Source organism: Hippopotamus amphibius, chromosome 4 (genome assembly GCF_030028045.1).
Source record: "Hippopotamus amphibius kiboko isolate mHipAmp2 chromosome 4, mHipAmp2.hap2, whole genome shotgun sequence".
NCBI lineage: Eukaryota > Metazoa > Chordata > Mammalia > Artiodactyla > Hippopotamidae > Hippopotamus > Hippopotamus amphibius.
Window position 1 is genome coordinate 132,903,321 of NC_080189.1, and position 17,233 is coordinate 132,920,553.

Consider the following 17,233-nt stretch of genomic DNA (forward strand, 5'->3'; position numbering starts at 1 on the left):
GGGAGGGGAGCCCCAAATGCCAACTCCAAGGGAATGCTCCCAGGGGGAAGCAGAGGGCCTGAAGCTCCAAGGCCACATTACCATCACGTGTTTTCCTACAGACCCCAGGACATTGGTTCTCAGCTCTGCCCGCCCAGTATTGTCATTGAGGGGCTTTTGTAAAATATATATTTGCCTGGGTACCACCCCTAGAGATTTTAACTCAGAGGTACTGGTTTGAGATACAGGCATTGCTATGTTTTAAAAGTTCTTCAGGTGAGTTAAAAAAAATAACTTTATTTTGGGAATTCCCTGGTGGTCCAGTAGCTAGGACTCTCATCTTTCAGGGCTGAGGGCCCGGGTTTGATCCCTGGTGGGGGAACTAAGATCCTGCAAGCTGTGCAGTGTGGTTAAAAAAACCCCTAAACTTTATTTTGAAATAATTATAGATTCATAGGAAGTTGCAAAAAAAAAAAAAAAGTGCAGAGTGGTACTGTTTTCCCTTAACCCAGCCCCCCTCAATGGTAACATTTTATGTAACTATAGTAGACTGTCAAAACCAGGAAACTGACACTAGTACAATGCACAAAGCTATGCAAATTTCACAGGTTCTGCCAGCATTCTGCGTGTGTGCCTGTGTGTGTGTCTGAGTGCATCTCTGTGTGTAGACCACCTGCCCCCCATCTCCTATCTTGGACCAGCCAGTCTCCAACTCTCTGCACCTCAGTTCCATTGTTTATAAAACCAAAGAGCTCAGGTTTTGGTTTTTTTGTTTTTGTTTTTGTTTTTTTTTTAACCTCCAAGGTGTCTTCTAGGTACAGGGATGAAAATCAGGCAACTTGGGTTTGACCTAAAAGATGGCATTTGCTCCTCCCAGGAAGCTGTGTGAGCTGGATGGTGAAGGGAGGAGAGTGGACCCGGAGGCTCTGGCTGCTGAGAGTGGGTGGAACAGAGGCCCCTCAGTATCTGGAGGAGCTCGAGGGACAGGTGGGGCTGATGTTGTCAGGCTCACTTCCTTTCACCTCACCCAGGCCCCTCCAAGCTCCAGGGAAGGACCCGTAGCGCAACCCGGGCTAAGGGGCCACCACCGGGTCTCTGAGGGGCCCAGGAGCCAGTCTGAAGCGTGTTTCTGAGCCTCAGAGGTGCATGTGAGAGTGAATGCCAGGCAGGGCCAGGAAGGGGCGGAGGCGACGCTGGAGCCCTACTCTGGGCTGGTCTCTGCAGGTGCATGGGTAGGAAGGGGTGGGAGGAAGAGGGCAGGAGGAGGTGGAAGGGAGGGGGCGGGCGGGAGGATGCCAGAGGGGGAAGTGAAGGCTGCGAGGTCAACAGTGCCCGGGGCTGATGGCTGGGAGAGCTCAGCACGTGCTCAGGACGCAATCCTGATGGGCTGATCAGCGCTTTGCTGAGTCACGTGGGTAGAGCCCTAAAGTGGGTGTGGCTTAGGGAATCTCACAGGCCCTGCACTTGCAGCTGATGGCTTAGAACCGTATGACCTGACCAGTTGGTTCTCTCTTGACCGAAGGGACGGCAGCCTCCTTGCTCGTTGGCTTTGTGGGCAGAAATCTTGCTTGGCAGGCTCTTGGGTGGGGGTGAGAAACCAGGACCAGGACCTGAGTCATAGAGGTTCCAGGGGGACTGGGGAGTGTCCAGAGATCAGGAGGGGGGGGGGAGCACCCAGGCCTTCAAGGTCAAGGGTCAAGAACTGCGGTACCAGTTACAACCCCTCCTTGGGTAGAATTAATGTTGGAGTTTCTTTAGAAACTACTTAGAAAACTGCTTTTGGAGTCAGTCACTCTTTACTAGCTCTGTGACCTTGGGAAAGTTGCTGCACATCTCTGGCCTATTTCCTCATCTCTAAATGGAGGGTGACAGTATCACTCACATCCTGGAGTTGCTGGGGTTTAAGTGACATATAGGCTCAGTGCATGCCTGGCATGGAGCAAGTGTCCTGCATGAACCGTGTCTTGTCCATGTCTACCCCCTCCCCCCCCCCGCCCGGCGGCATTCTGATGCTTTGCCATCTGGGGTCTTACTGACCCGGAGGGACTGCCCCTCCCACAGTAGCCACTTCCTAGAGATAGTAAACAACTTGGCCGCGAGCCCGTTCTTCAAGTACAAACCAGCCAGTCCAGAGCCACACACCCAGCAGCGTCCTTTATCAGCTCCCTCACTGGGGCTGCTCTCTACCTGCCCTGATCACCCTGAGGCCAGGTACCAGGCAACCGGGGCAGCCCCTACGGCTCAGTCTGCTGAAACGATGCAAACCAGCCAATCCTAAGCTGCCTGGCCTCCCTCCCCCTCCCTCCCACGGGAACCACAGTAAAGGCTCCTCCCACATTTCCCCTCGCTCCCTCTGCCTCCTGACTGGTGCTTCCCTGCGAGACCCCGTGGCCTCCCATGTCACACATGCATCCTCCTCTTGAGAACTGTGACAAACTGTCATTTCAGTGGCAACCCTCTCCTGATCTATTGGCCTTACTGTACTTCAAATTTTCTATTAATACACTACTTTATTAGACTTTATTTCTTAGAGCAGTTTTAGGATCACAGTGAAATTGAGTGGGAGGCGGAGAGTTCCCATATACCCCCTTCCCCTGCACAGCCCCGCATCAACATCCCCCGTCAGAGTGGTACCCTGGTGTTGCTGCTGCTGAACTACACCCGCACATCATTACCAGTAGTGTATTTTAAAACACCTAAAGATGCTCACTACTAGGATTACTTGTTTACTTGTTTGGGTTTGTTGGTTCGTCAGTGTATTCGTCTAACCTTCCTGGAATGACAGACTCCAAAGCCGTGGTAGTCCCTGCCTCAGCGGCATTGTGGGTCTCGAATAGCCAGAAGCATTAGGGGATGAGGGCAAAGTACTGGAACAGAGGCAGAGCGGTGGGCCGCTGGCTGCCTTTCCGTAGCTCTTCTCTCAGGGAGGCATTGTCAGAGACGATCACCACCCAATGTAAAGGGTACAGTTCTCCAGGAAAATATAACACCTTGGAATCTTTATACATCTGTGTTCACCTACCAACATCACCTTCAGATAGCTAAAGCAAGAACTGACCGTCACGAGGAAGAGTCGACAGATCCACATTCGTGATGGGAGAGTTCAAAATATTTCCCTCGCAAAACAGGCAGATCAAAATGGTAACAAAAAATTGGTAAGCGAAGATCTGAACAACACCGTTAGTAGATATATAGAGAGAATTCTTTACCCAATACTTAAAAAATAAACTTTTCAAGTATACGTGGAGCATTTTATTTTTTAAGTTCTTTTTTTTTGTTTTGTTAATTTTATTTTTTCTTCAGTTTTAATAGTTTCTAATTGAAGTACACTTGATTTACAGTGTATTAATTTCTGCTACATAGCAAGATGATTCAGTTATATACTTATATATATTCTTTCTTATATTCTTTTCCATTATGATTCATCATAGGCTATTGAATATAGTTCTCTGTGCAATACAGTAGAACCTTGTTGTCTATCCGTCCTATGTATAAAAGCTTACATCTGCTAATCCCAAACTCCCACTCAATCCCCCCCAACCCCCTGTCCCTCGCATCCACCAGTCTGTTCTCTATGTCTGTGAGTCTGTTTCTGTTTCATAGATATGTTCATTTGTGTCTTATTTTAGATTTCACATATAAGTGATATCATATGGTATTTGTGTTTCTCTTTCTGACTTGCTTCATTTAGTGTGATAATCTCTAGCTGCATCCGTGTTGCTGCAAATGGCATTATTTCATTCTTTTTTTGATGGCTGAGTAATATTCCATTGTATATATGTACCACATCTTCTTTATCCACTCCTCTGTTGATGGACATTTAGGTTGTTTCCATGTCTTGGCTATTGTAAATAGTGCTGCTGTGAGCATAGGGGTGCGTGTATCTTTTTGAATTATAATTTTGTCTGGATATATGCCCAGGAATGGGATTGTTGGATCATATGGTATCTCTATTTTTAATTTTCTGAGGAATCTCCACACTGTTCTCCATAGTAGCTGCACCAACTTAATATTCCCACCAACAGTATAGGAGGGTTCCTTTTTTTCCGTGGAGCACTTTCAAAAGGTAATCACACACAAGGCCACCCACCCACCCAGATAAATACTAACATTCTATACCATCCCAGCCATGTTCTCTCAATACAATGCAATGAAATGAGAAAACAAGATGAGAGGAAAAAATCCCCAAATTTTCATGTATTTGGAAGTGTTAAAGCACTTCTAAATAATTCATGATGGAAGAAGAAATCACTTGGAAAAGAAAAATAGGAGGGAGAGTAGAAGCAGGGAGACGGCTGACGGGAGCAGTCAGCTTGGATTAAAATGGCCATGGATAAAAGAAAAAAGGATTTGTGATTTGTTGAAGTGGTAAAATTGATAGAAAATGCACTGTGGCTGTCTCCTATTTTCCTGACTAAAGCATGGAATCTACATCCGATTTTCTGTGTCATTGTGGTCATGCCTGGGGAGATGGTGTTCCCCTGGCCCAGATGGGGCAGGGGCTTCCTCTGGTCTCTGGATGTGCCACACACAGCCTGGATCTCTCCCTTCCCCCTGCCCTGCTCTGCACAGGTGTCTGTACCTTTTCCGCAGCTCTGAGTCCATCGGATGTGCCTGGCTGAGGGACACAAGCTCCACTCACCCCCATGATGCTATCCTGGAAACCTGATGAAACAGTGTTATGATTAAGGTCACATCCTGACCAAGGACTTAGCAGCAAATAACTCACAGACCTGATGCCTCCACCATGTAAACATTAATGCAATGAGTTATAGAATTTAGAGGTCACCTAATCCAACCTCCTTGATTTACAGTTAGACTAAGTGTTCTGTAGAGATAGCCACACTGGTTTCGCTCACCACTGTATTTCCAGGACCGAAGAATAAGATGTATGTGTTCTAATTGTGTTTTCTTAGATTCTGTCTTCGTCTGCTTGGCATCCATTCATCACTGAGCCAATTATATTAACTATATTTTCTCTCCCCCGCCAGCTTTATTGAGGTATGATTAACAAATAAAAAACATACATATTTAAGGTATGAGATGTGAGATTTTGATATGCCTTGGGAAATGATTACCACAATCAAGCTAATTGACATATCCATCACTTCATGTAGTTACTTCTTATGTGTGTGTGTGGTGAAAACATTTAAGATTTACTCTTAGCAAATTTCAGGTATACAATAGAGTATTTTAACTGTTGTCACCATACAGTGCATTAGAACTCCAGAACTTACTCCTCTAGCATAACTGAAACTTTGTGCTCTTTGACCAACATCTCCCCATTTCTCCCACCACCCACCTGCCAGCCCATAGCAACCAACACTCTCTACTTCTGTGAATTTGACTTTTTAGCCCCACATGTAAGTGAGATCATGCAGTATTTGTCTTTCCGTGCCTGGTTTATTTCACACCTCCAGGTTCATCCAGGTTGTTGCAAATAACAGGATTTCCTTTCTTTTGGTATGGCTGAGTAATATTCCAGTGTGTGTGTGTGTGTGTGTGTGTGTGTGTGTGTGTAATATCTTTTATCCATTAATCTGTTGATGGATACTTGGGATGTTTCCATATCTTGGCTGTTGTGAATAATGATGCAATGAACATGGGAGTGCAGATATCTCTTCAAGGTAGTGATTTCGTTTTCTTTGGCTATATACCCAGATGTTGGATTGCTGAATCATATGGTAGTTCTATTTTTATTTTCTTCAGGAACCTCCATACTGTTTTCCATAGTGGCTGCACTAATTTACATTCCCACCAGCAGTGCACAAGGGCTCCCTTTTCTCCATATCCTTGCCAACACTTATCTTTCGTCTGTTGATGACAGCCATTCTAATAGATATAAGGTGATATCTTTTTTGTTTTTTGGATTTGATTTGTAGTTCCCTGATGATTAGTAATGATGAGCATTTTTCATGTGCTCTTTGGCCATTTGTATATCTTCTTCTGAGAAATATTAGGTCCTTTGCCCATTTTTTATCAGGTCATTTTTTCTTGCTACTGAGTTGTTTGAGTCTCTTATGTATTTTTATTTTCTTTTATTCCATAGATTGTGTCTTCACTCTCTTGATTTTTTCCTTTACTGTGTAGAAACATTCTAGTTTGATACAATCCCATTTGTTTATTTTTGCTTTTGTTGCCTATGCTTTGTTTTCGTATTCAAAATATAATTATCTATACCAATGTCAATAAACTTTTTCTCTATTTTTTTCTCCCAGTAGTTTTATAGTTTTAGGTCTTACGTTTAAGTCTTTAATCCGTTTTTGAGTTGGTGGTTGTATATGGTGTGAGATAAGGGTCTAATTACATTCTTCTGCTGTTGATACCCAGTTTTCCCAGCGCTGTCTGTGGAAGAGACTGTCCCTTCCCCCATTCTGTGTTATTGGCACCTTTGTTGAAGATCAATTGACCATAGCTATGTGGATTTATTTCTGGGCTCTCTATTCTTTTCCATTGGTCTGTGTATCTGTTTTTACGCTAGTATCCTACTGCTTCAGTTATTATAGGTTTATAGTGTATTTTCTTGCTAAAGATTGCTGTGGCTATTCATGATCTTTTGTGTCTTTTGATTTTTTTTTATTTCTGTGAAAAATGTCATTGGAATTTTAATAGGGATTGCATTGAATCTGTAGATCACTTTGGATAGTGTGAATATTTTAACATTTTGATTGATTCTCTAATGCATAAACACAGGATATTTTTCCATTATTTGTGTCTTCTTCAGTTCCTTTTATCTGTATCTTATAGTTTTCATTGTACAGATATTTCACTTCTATGATTACATTTATTCCTAAGTGTTTTAATTTTTTGAAACTGTTCTAGGTGGGATTTTCTTAATTTTTTTCCAAATAGTTCATTGTTAGCATATAGAATCACAACTGATTTTTGTATGTTGACTTTTGTGTCCTATAATTTTACTGTAGTTATTAGTTTTAACAGTTTTTTTGGTGGAGTCTTTAGAGTTTTCTATATACAATATCATGTCATCTGCAAACAGAGACAAGTTTACTTCTTCCTTTCCAGTTTGAATGCCTTGCATTTCTTTTCTTTCCTGATTGCTCTGGGTAGGACTTCCAGTACTATGTTGAATAGAAGGCCGGCCTTATCTTGTTCCTAATCTTAGAGGAAAAACTTTCAACTTTTTACTGTTGACAATGATGTTAACTGTGGGCTTGTCATATGTGGCCTTTATTATATTGAGGTACATTCCTTCTGTACCTAATTTGTTGAGATTTTTTTTTTTTTAATCATGGAAGGGTGTTGAATTTAAACAAATGCCTTTTACCACCTATTGAGATGATGGTGATTTTTATCCTTTATTCTGTTAATTGTTGTGTCACATTGATTGATTTGTGTATGTTGAAACAACCTTGAATCCTAAGGATAAATCCCACTTGATCGTGGCATGTGATCTTTTTAGTATGAGGTAGAATTTAGTTTGCTAGTATTTTGTTGAGGATTTTTACATCTATCTTCATCAGGAATAGTGGCCTGTAATTTTCTTTTCTTATAGTGTCCTTGTCTGCCTTTGGTATGAAAGTAATACTGGCCTCAAAAATGAGTGTGGAAGTGTTCCTTCCTCTTCAGTTTTTTGGAAGAGTTTGAGAATGAGTGGCATTAATTCTTCATTAAATGTTTGCTAGAATTCACCAGTGAAGCCATCAGGTCCTGGACTTTTGTTGTTGTTGTTTTGGGGAGGATTTTGATTATTGATTCAATCTCCTTACTCATAACTGATCTGTTCAGATTTCCCATTTCTTCATGATTCAGTCTTGGTAGGTTATAGTTTTCTAAAAGTGGATCCATTTCTCTAAGTTATACAATTTGTTGGCATACGATTGTTCATAGTAGTCTTATAATTTTTAATATTTCTGTGGTATTAGTTGTAATACCTTCTCTTTCATTTACAATTTCATTTATTTGAGTCTTCTCTCTTTTCTCTTAGTGTAGCTAAATAGTTGTTAATTTTTTCTTTCCAAAAGACCACTCTTTGTTTTTTAGATCTTCTAAATTGTTTTTTTCTAGTCATTTATTCTTCTCTGATCTTTATTATTTCCATCCTTCTGCTAACTTTGGGCTTAGTTTGTTCTTTTCCTGTTCCTTGAGGTGTTAAAATTAGGTTATTTGTTCGAGATCTTTCTGTTTTTTTAGTGTAAGCATTTATCTCTAAAAACTTTCCTTTGGGAGCTGCTTTTGCTTCTTTCCATAGTTTTCATATGTTGTGCTCCATTTTCATTTGTTTCAAAATAATTTTGATTTCCTTTTTAATTTCTTCTTTGACCCATTGATTATTCAGAAGCATACTATCAACTTCCCATACTTGTAAATTTTCCAATTTTCCTCCTATTATTTCTACTTTTATATCATTGTGGTTAGGAAAGATACCTGATATGATTTCAGACTTCTTAAGTGCGTTAAGATGTGTTTTGTGGTTTAATATGTGATCTACCCTGGAGAATGCTGTGTGTGCACTTGAAAAGAATGTGTATTCTGCTGCTGTCAGATGGAGTGTTCTGTTTATGTCTGTTAGTTCTATTTCATCTAAAGTGTAGCTGAAGTCCAATGTTTCCTTATTGATTTTCACTTGGGACCATCTGTGCATTGTTGAAGTGAAGGATATAAGTCCCCTTCTATTATTATATTGCTTTCTATTTATCCTTCCAGTTTGTTAATATCTGTTTTATATATTCAGGCAGTCCAATGTTGAGTACATATACATATACAATTGTTATATCCTCTTAATGAATTGACCTTCTTTGTCCCTTGTGACAATTTTTCAATTAAAGTCTGTTTTGTCTTGATGTAGGTTTATCTGCTCTGTTTTGGTTACCACTTGCATGGAATGTCATCTGCATCTTCACCTTCAGCCTATGTGTGTACTTAAAGTGAGTCTCTTGTAAGCAGCATAGAGTTAAATTGTGCTTTTTAATCTGTTCATCCACTGTGTATCTTCTGATTGGAAAATTTAATCCATTTATATTTAAAGTAATTATTAATATGTGAGGACTTATTATTGCCATTTTGCTTTTTATTGCTCTGTAGATCCCTTGTTGGTTTTTATTTTGTGATTACTGTGAGGCTTACGTAAGACATCTTACAATTATTACAGTCTGTTTTATGCTGGTAACAGCTGCACTTCAACCACGTACAAAAACTCTATATTTTTACCTCTCCTCCTCCCACATATTATGTTTGATGTCACAGAGTACCTCTTTTAATATTATATATCCATTAACAAATTATTATAGCTATAGTTTTAAAAAAATACTTTGTCTTTTAATTTTTATGCTAAAGTTAAAAGTGATGTATATACCACCATATAGTACTAGAGTATTTGAATTTGACTACATTCTTACCTTTACAGTGAGTTTTATACTTTCATATGTTTTCATGTTGTTGGTTAGTGTCCTTTCATTTTAACCTGAAGAACTCCCTTTACCATTTCTTGTAAGGCAGGTCTATTGGTGATGGACTTTAGCTTTTTAATTTTTAAAATATTTTGGTCTGGGCAAGTCTTGATAACTTCTTAATTTCTGAAGGAAAGCTTTGCTGGGTATAGTAATTTTGGTTGGCAGTTTTTTTCTTTAGACATTTTGAATGTATCTTCCCATTCTCTCCTGGTCTGTAACTTTCTGATGAGAAATTCACTGATAGCCTTATAAGAGTTTACTTGTCTGTGACAAGTCACTCTTTTGCTTCTTTCAAAATTCTCTCTTTGTCTTTAACTTATGAGAATTTGGTTATAATATGTTTTGGTGATGATCTCTTTAGTCTATTTGGGTTTCTTTGGGATTCATGGATTTGGATGTTCATATACCTCTCCAGATTTGGGAAGTTTTCTCTCATTATTTTTTTAAATAAGCTTTCTGTCCCTTTCTCTTTCTCTGCTCCTTCTGGGACTTTAATAGTATATTGGTTTGTTGATGGTGTTCCATAATTCTTGCAGGCTTTCTTTCTTTCTTTCTTTTTCTTCATTTCATTTTTGTTCCTCTGACTTAGTAATTTCAAGTGACTTTGAGCTTGCTGATTCTTCCTTCTGCTTGATTGAGCCCGATGTTGAAGTTCTCCGCTGAATTTTTTAGTTCAGTCACTGTATTCTTCAGCCCCCAAAATTGTTTCGTTCTTTTTATGGTTTCTCTTTGTTAAACTTCCCATTTTGTTCATGTATTGTTTTCCTGATTTTGTTTAGATGTTTGCCTGTGTTCTCTTATGGTTCACTGAGCTCCTTTAAGATGATTATTTTGAGTTTTTGTCAGGCAGTTCATAGATTTCTGTTACTTTAGGATCAGTTACTAGTGCTTTATTTTGTTTCTTCGGTGGTATCATGTTTCTCTGATTATTCATGACCCTTATTGCCTTGTGTTGACATCTGTGTATTTGAAGAAGTAGTCACTTCTCCTAGGCTTTACAGATTGGCTTTGGCAGGGAAAACTCTTCACCAGTCAGTCTGTCCAGAGATTCTGGGCAGGCCAGCTGATGGGTTTCATAGGCTGGCTTGCTTCTGGGGTCCTCAAGGGGTTGGACTTTTGCCTAGGTCACTGGGTGGGTGGGCCTGGCACCTGGGTCCATTGGGGCCAGCCTGGTGCCTGGGTCTGCAGGGGTGTGCCTGGAGCATGAGTATACTAAAGTGGACCTGGAGACTAGTCCACAGGTATGGGCCTGGATGCTGGGTCTGTGGAGCTGGCCTGATGCTGGGGTCCACAGGGTCAGGCTTGGAGACTGGGTCTGCAGGGATGGTCCTAGAACCTGGGTCTGTTGGGGCCCACCTGGTGCTGGGATGGGCTTTGCGCCTGAGTCCTCAGGCCAGTTTGGCATTGGGATGGGCCTGATGCCTGGGTCTACAGGAATGGACCTGGCTTTCAGTCTTTGGGGGCTGGCTTGGCACCAGGGTCCACAGGAGCAGGCATGGAGCTGGATCCATGGAGGTTGGCCTGGTACTGGGTTAGCCTGGAGCCTGAGTTCATGGTGATGGGCCTGGAGCCTGGGTCTGTGGGGGCTGATCTGGGGCCTGGGTCCATAGGGGCAGGCAGGCCAGCCTGGCACCAGGGTTCACTGGGCCAGGCTTGATGCTGTGGTCCACAGCAAAGATGGGTGCCCATTTTACTTTCTGTCCTCCATGAAGTAGGTATCTTTCTCCATGCTGCACTGTAAGGGGTTGGGGCAGGGGTGGTGCAGTGGCTTAGTCCATTCAGGCTGAAATAACCAATTACTGCAGACTGAGTGGATTATAAACACAGACATTTATTTCTCATGGTCCTGGAGGCTGCAAACCCAAATCAGGGTGCCAGCATGGTCGGTTCTGGTGCATTGCAGAATGCTGACATCTCCCTGTGTCCTCACATGGTGGAAAGGGCAAGGAAGCTCTCCTGGCCCTCTTTTATAAGGAGCTAATCTCATGCATGAGGGCTCTACCTCCCAAAGATCTCTCAAAGGCCCTACTGCCTAATACCATAACAGCGGACATTAGGTTTCAACCTATGAATTTTGGGAGAAAACCAACATTCAGACCATAGCACATGGGTGATGTGAAACTGTCATTCCTGCCCTCTTCATTTTCTTATTTCTACGCTCTACTCAGGTGCTGCAAACCCTCACCTGGATTCCTTAGCCCTTGTGAAGATATTTTCATGTGTGGATGATTGTTCAAAGTGATATTTTTTTGAGGGACAAGTGCTAGAAATGATTCTGCCATCTTGCTGATATCACTCCTAGTAACTGTATTTTCTTATTTTATGCATTCTTGATACTCTGGCATTTGGGGGCCTTATAGACCCTGGGCAAGACCACCCTTCCTAGAACTAGCCAGTTCTTGGAGCTAGCAAAGGGCTTGGCCAGGAGCACATCTTTCCCATGCAAATCAAACAATCCCAAGTCTATACCCTCAACCACTGCTTCATCTAACTCTCAAGCACCAGGTCAGTATTTTCTCTGCCCTAAACCATCCCAGGGCCAGGTACCAGGCAACTAGAGAGCACCCATATTGCCCAAAGCCCACTGAAATGATTCAGTCTAGTCAGTCCTAAGCTCTTTACCCTGCTTCCTGCAGAAGCCCCAGTAAAGGCTGTGACTCGGCTTTCCCCTTGCTCCTGTCTTCTGCCTCGTGAGCATCCTACACTTCCCCTGTAGCCCTGCTTGAAGTGGTGTGTTCCTTTCTCTTGGGAAATGTATGTAATAAATTCTTCTGTCGATGGCACTGGCCTCTCTGTGTCTCCTCCATAAATTAAAATCCCACAGTACATTTCGGAAGAGAAGGTGCCTAATAAATACTCGACTGTCTCAGTGAATGAAAGAGTGAATGGATGAATTAAAAATAATGTCCAGCGATCTTAAGTGGCTTGCCCAAAGTCACCCAGCCAGGCAACAGCCAGAACCGAAACCCTCTCTCTCTCAGCTTTTATTTATTGCTGCCTTCATTTGGGACTCAAAGTACTTGTCCTGTTGGTGAACAAGGAGCTGGCACATCTGAAGAATACACACAGCCAACAGAATACAACTCTGTCGTATCATAAATTTGATCTCCTAAAACCATTCTTTCAGGCTATCTCAAATAACATGTGTATTTCCTTCATAACTGTATTTGCTCTTTCAGAATTTAAAAGGTTTTTGGGGATGATTCCTATGTTTCATTTTAAAAGCTGTTTCAGATTCTTAAAAGTGTCTTTTGATGCATAAGAGTTTTTAATTTTGATGAAGTCCAATTATCAATTTTAATTTGTTGCTTGAACTTCTGTTATATTTAGGAAACCATCACCTAATCTAGGATCATAAAGATTTATCCCATGTGTCTCCTTCTAACGGTTTCACATTAAAATTTTTTACATTTAAAAATAAAATAAAAGCTGTTTCAGGGAGAGGTGAATGGAAACCCTCTTTTTCTTGTAGTTAGTTGCCGTGCAGCAAGCAGAAGCTTCCAGAACTGTCCCACCGATGAATCTTCTGAAAGGTAGTTCTTGCATCTTCCAATTTTTTGAAGGCATTGCTATGGGACTTTACCAGGAGGACTTGGGAACAGGGTCTCTGAAATCTCTCATGTTGTTTCAGTGCTTTACCATCTCCCACTACCAAGGGCAGCCTGAAGGGTGAGAGTGAAGTGGAGGCAGCAGAAGCAAAAGTCTTATAGATTGAAGACCTTCTCTTATGACCTTGCTTCCCCTCATTGCTGCTGGAGTGCAGGAGGCCCTGCAGGTTAAACCAAGGAATGGCTGTAGGCTTTGGGGAACCACTCTTCTATGAGATGATCTGAGAGGTGAAGGATGAGAGCAGGCAAACGCAAGCTAGAAACCAGGGACTGTCTATACACTGTGATAGCTCAGAGAGGAATCCTCACACCAGTCAGACTTGGGTTTGAATTCTACCCACATAACCTTAAATATGCCGACTAAGCCTCAGTATGTGCATCTGTATAATGGGACTTACCCACTTCCCCCCTTATTCTTAGAATTAGATGACATAGCAACACAGAATCAATTAAGTGCTCACCAAAAGGAAGCTGTTGTTGCATTTCTTGGGCAGGTCTACAGGGAAGTGACAGTTTCACAGAAAAGGCACTGAACACTTGGTGCTGATGTGAGGGTGGCTGGCCCAGGGCCAGATCATCTTAAATGTCCAGGCTCAGAGACTTCCAAAGGGAGGAGAGAATGGTAAATTTCGACAAACTCGCAGAAGCACTCTGTCCCAGAGCTGGGAGATCTGCCAGGGGAGGCCCTGCACTTGCTGGTCTCATTTCTGTGCCCCCGGGTGCATCCTGGGACAGAGGTTGTCTGGTCCTCAGCACGTCCCATTAACCACAGTTAATGGGACGTGCTCAGTTCCAGGAAATCGATAGTCAACAAACCAACCAGACATTGGACAGACTTTATCGATCCCCTGCTGTGTACAGTGCATGAGGCTTACAAAGTCCATTCTTGTCCCTCCTCATGAGCCAAATGAGAAGCTGAACTTTCCTGGAAGCAAACAGGCTGGAGACTACCTGCTTCTGTCATGGGTTGAGGTTGTCCAGAGCACTGTGGAAGAGAGTCACTGTTGATCATAAAGTCAGTGGCTATTTGGGATTTTCCAATTCAGTGTAACCAGACATCATTGCAAAACTTCAGGAGGAAAAGGTAGAACAATGTGATTTTCAAAGCTATGAGTTTCTGAGAATTAAAAAAAAGTAACAATTCAAGGGTAATTTTTCAAAGATAAGCATCATCCTGTTGAATTATCTCCAACATTTAAAAATAATTTCATTTCTTATTTTCACACATTTGTTTTTAAACTTTAAAAATAGTGTATGCACGTTTACCATATGTAAAAACTAACTCAAAATGGACCAAAAACCTAAACATAAGAGCTAAAACTTCTCTCTCTTAGGAGAAAATATGGGGGGAAGCTTCATAACATTGGTGTTGGCAGTAGTTTTTTGGCTGACACCTAAAGCACAGGCAATAACAACAACAACAAATAGACAAACTGGACTTTCTCAAAATTAAAGCTTTTGTGTATGAAAGGACACAATCAACAGAATGGAAAGGTAACCCATGGAATGGGAAAAGTATTTGCAAGTTATATATCTGATAAAGGATTACTATCTAGAATAGACAAAGAACTCCTACAACTCAACAACAAAAAACAAACAACTTGATCCAAAGATGGACTTGAGAAAACTTGAACAGACATTTCCCCAAAGAAGACATAAAATAACCAATAAGCACATGAAAAGATGTTCAACATCACAAATCATTAGGGAAATGCAAATCAAAATCACGAGACACCACTTCACACCCATTAACAATGGGTATTATCAGAAAGGCAGAAGATAGCAAGTGTTGACCAGGATATGGAGAAATTGGAATCCTTGTGCTTTGCTGGTGAAAATGTGAAATGCTGTGGAAAACAGTTGGGAAGTTCCTCAAAAAGTTAAAAATGGAATTACTATATGATCCAGCAATTTCACTCCTAGATAATATACCCCAAAGAATTGAAAGCAGAGACGAACAGATACTTGCACACCAATGTTAATAGCAACATTATTTACAATAACGGAAAGGTGGAAACAACACAAATGTCCATCAGGAGATGAATGGATAAAAAACGTGGTGTATAGATGGCTAGTGGGAAGCTGCTGCATAGCACAGGGAAATCAGCTCCATGATTGGTGATGACCTAGAGGGGTGGGGTAGGGAGGGTGGGAGGGAGGCTGAAGAGGGAAGGGATATGGGGATATATATATAAAGACAGCTGATTAACTTTGTTGTACAGCGAAAACTGGCAAAACAGTGTAAAGCAATTATACTCCAATAAAGATCTGAAAAAAAATGTATATGAATTGTAGCACATATCTGTTAACTGAAAAAACACTACCCAGAGACAAATTCTACCACTCTTAGAAACGTCTGTTGTGGGATGAATTGGGAGGTTGGGGTTGACATATATATGCTAATAGGTATAAAATAGATAACTAATAAAAAATTATTCTGAAAAAATAAACGTGGTATATACATTCAATGGAATGTTATCCAGCCCTAAAAAGAAATGAAATTTTGACACATACTGCAACATGAACGAACCTTAAAGACATTATACTGAGTGAAGTAAGACAGACATGAAGAGACAAGTATTGTATGAGTCTGCTGGTGTGAGGTACCTAAAGTAGTCAAACTCCTAGGGATAGAAAATGAAATAGCGGTTTCCAGGGGCTGGGAGTTAGTGTTTAAGGGGTACAGAATTTCTTTCTGAGAAGATGAAAAAGTTCTGGAGATGATGGTGGTGATGGTTGCACCACAGTGTAAATGTACTTAATACCACTTAGCTGTACACCTAAAAGTTGTTAAAATGGTAAATTTTATGTCATGTATATTTTGACACAAAAAAGAGATGAAATTCTGATATACTTGATACATCATGGATGAACCTTGAAAGCATGCTAAATAAAATCCAGATACAAAAGGACAGGGACTTCCCTGGCAGTCCAGACTCCACGCTTCCAATGCAGGGGGTGTGGGTTTGATCCCTGGTCAGGGAGCTAAGATCCCACATGCCACATGGTGTGGCCAAAAAAAAAAAAGAAAAAAGAAAAAGAAAAGAGCCCATGTTATCCTACAATACACACAGTTGGGCATAAATGACAAATGGGCAATCCAGATACTATATTTCACCACCTAAGATGCCGTCGGCTTAAAGTTGCAGATACAAAAGGACAGATATTGTATGATCCACTAATATGAAGCACTGAGAATAGGCAGATTCATAGAGCTAGAAGGTAGCATAGTGGTTACCAAGGGCTGGGGAGAAGGCGTACTGGGAAGTTATTGTTTAATGGGTTTCTGTTTGGGATGATGAAAAAGTTCTGGAAATGAATAGTGGAGATGGTTGCACAACATTGGGAATATACTTAATGTCACTGAACTGTATACTTACAATGGGTAAAATGGTAAATTTTAGGTTGTTTTTATTTTACCACAATAAAAAGATATAATATGTGCTCGAGTTAAACCATCACACAATACAAAATAGTATCAAATGAGAAGGGAATATCTCCCCTCCCTTCCTCTCTCCCCTCCTTTTACGTGTCTCTTGTGGTCATCTCTTTAACTCTGAATCACCTGTGTGTATCTCTGTGCCTTGATTCTCCTAGTGTGGGTGGTGCCTGGGCCTCCTCTTACCCGATTGTGGGTATTCACCCTATACTTTTGGATATTCTAGTGGTTAAACTTTACCTTTTAAAACTTTCTTATTATGGGAATTTTCAAACATATGCAAAAGTAGAGGGAAGAGTAGTAAGTCCCTGGGTACCTAGGACACAGCTTCTACTAGGAACCCATAATCAATCGGATTATATCTGTGTCCTCACTCACTTACCTCTACCAATTATCTTGAAACAAATCTTAAGACATTGTATCATTTTACCTGTACATAATTTCCGTCTATATTTCTTAAAAATCAAAAAGATACAACATAACTGCAATGCCATTACTGCACCTAAAAAAAAAAAAAAGAATAATTCCTTAATAGCCAGTTACTGTTGATATTTTAGTCTCTCTTTTTCTTTTCAGTTTGTTCAAATCACTATCCAAATACAGCTCCTACATCCCAATTGGTGGATGTGTCTCTTTAGACTCTTTTAATCTTAGGTTCCTCACTCCGCTTTTGCTTCCCGCTGCAATGTAATTTGTTGAGGAAACTGCGTTGTTTGATCTGTAGAGTTTCTGCCAGTCTGGAGTTTGATGATTGCATCTCAGTGGTGTCATTTAAGTTGTTTTTCCCTTGTATTTCC

At 41.1% G+C, this 17,233-nt stretch overlaps 1 long non-coding RNA gene across 2 annotated transcripts in view; it reads left to right on the top strand.

Annotated features, from left to right (window-relative positions):
* Nucleotides 1-17,233, top strand: part of LOC130852503 (uncharacterized) — a 37,715-nt gene that overhangs the window by 7,252 nt on the left and 13,230 nt on the right. The gene's annotated exons all lie outside the window — the stretch shown is intronic.